Here is a 1,835-nt window from a genome sequence, read left to right on the forward strand (position 1 = left end):
AAGCCTTCCGAATGTTTGGATGAATTTTTTGTGAAATTCCTGAGGCTATGCTCTTTAGTCACCTTCCCCATCTGGAGCTGATTTCAATGTTCAGACAAACAAGCAGTCTATCAGCAGAGCAATAGCACTAGTGAGGTGCACATGCCTTAGACTAACTCAGCCATGTGTGATCCAAAGGCAGCCTTTACCCAAAGACAAGGTTCAGAATGTTAGGAAAGAAACAGGGATGGAAACAGGTAACACCGGGAGTATGTGAGATGAGTAATGTTACATTGCAATGAATGAAGCGAAACAAAATGTGTAGGCATTAGTAAATAAAAATAGATGATTGTCCTATAAACTTAAAACCAATTTAAAAGATTTCTTTTTTCTAATGTTTTGAGATTTTATTTTCATATATTCATTAATTTAAGATTTTGTTATCAAAATCCAGAATTTCTATTTTAATCTAATTATTATTTAACCATTATATAGATATTTTAACAAAACAGTAATGTTTGTTTTTACCTATATACCAGTAACATACCAGTAGGTTATTTGCTGTTACTGAGCTCGGTAAGAAATGCTGCAGGTGAAAGGGCATTGCCTATTGCCGGTATTTGTTTCTTCCCATTAAAACCCACGTCTCCTGCTGCTTTTAAAAGGCATGCTCTTTCTTGTTGAAATAAAAACCATCATTTCCAAATATTGAAAATACCACCTCTACCAGGGTATAGGATAGCTGATGAAACTATGTATGTAAATACATTCGGAATCACTGTATTTTAAAAGTATTTATTTTTATTAGTAATTCTTTTAATACCAAAGACACGATGCACCATACCATCACAAAACTTAAAAAAACAAAAACAAAAACCCAAAACAGGAATTTTGTGCTTGTTTTTAATTGTAGCGTAGGTGGTAGTTTACATTTCATATCATCAACCCTGCAATCCACAGTCTAAACCACCAGTCAACCCCCCATTAGTCAACCCCTGCTTTCCCCTGTTTTTCATTTCTCCTGTCCCTTCTTGGGATCACACCTAGCTCATCCACCCAGGTCCAGCTCATTGCTTCATTCTCCCTTCCCCGCCCTACCCCCTTGAGCAAACTCCAAAGTCTGTTCCCGTTGGTATGAAAGTCTTTGTCTTTTGTTATTGCAAAATTGAGGACATGTTTCCCTTAGAACAGTGGCCTCGTGTCGTATTTGACCTTTTGTGAATAACTCACTTCACTCCACATTACGTTCTTCGGGTCCGACCATATCACAAAGTGCTTCATGGTTTCATCATTTTTTTTTTTTAAGTAATGCAGAATATTCCATTGTGTCTAAATGCCAGTTTCTTTATCCTTTCTGTTACTAATTGGCATTTAGCTTGTTTCCATCCCTTACTATTATGAACAGTGCTACGCTGAACGTGGGTGTGCAAATATCTGTCCCCGATATGCCTCTGACTTCTTTAGGATATATACCCAACAGGGGCTTCTCTGGATGGTTTGGACTTTGTGTCCCCAGTTGCTTGAGCTAGCATCATATCACTGTTCACAATGGTTGGACGTATTTACTGTTCCACCAGCAAGATGGGGTGTACAATCTCTCTGCAGCCTCTCCACCATTTGTTCTTTCCTGTTTATTCTGAACGTGGCTATGTTCTTCAGTCTGAGGTAATATCTCATCATGGCTTAGATCTGCATCTCTCAGGTGACTGGTGATTGTGAGCATTTCTTTGCATGACTTTTGGTCATTAGGAAGAATCACAGAGATTTACTATATGTTTCAAGAAGTATATATCTTATTATTTTATCAAAGGCAAAATAATAAACACTATTTGCTAAAATATAGTTTAAAATAAATA

The 1,835-nt window shown here is 37.1% G+C and overlaps 1 protein-coding gene across 1 annotated transcript in view; it reads left to right on the forward strand.

The window, feature by feature from the left end:
- The window catches only part of LOC123522586 (complement factor H-related protein 4-like), a 128,887-nt gene that overhangs the window by 101,235 nt on the left and 25,817 nt on the right, over positions 1–1,835 (forward strand). The gene's annotated exons all lie outside the window — the stretch shown is intronic.

The sequence above is a fragment of the Echinops telfairi genome, unplaced genomic scaffold, assembly GCF_000313985.2.
Source record: "Echinops telfairi isolate 266 unplaced genomic scaffold, ASM31398v2 ScPeMD7_7424;HRSCAF=8462, whole genome shotgun sequence".
Lineage (NCBI taxonomy): Eukaryota > Metazoa > Chordata > Mammalia > Afrosoricida > Tenrecidae > Echinops > Echinops telfairi.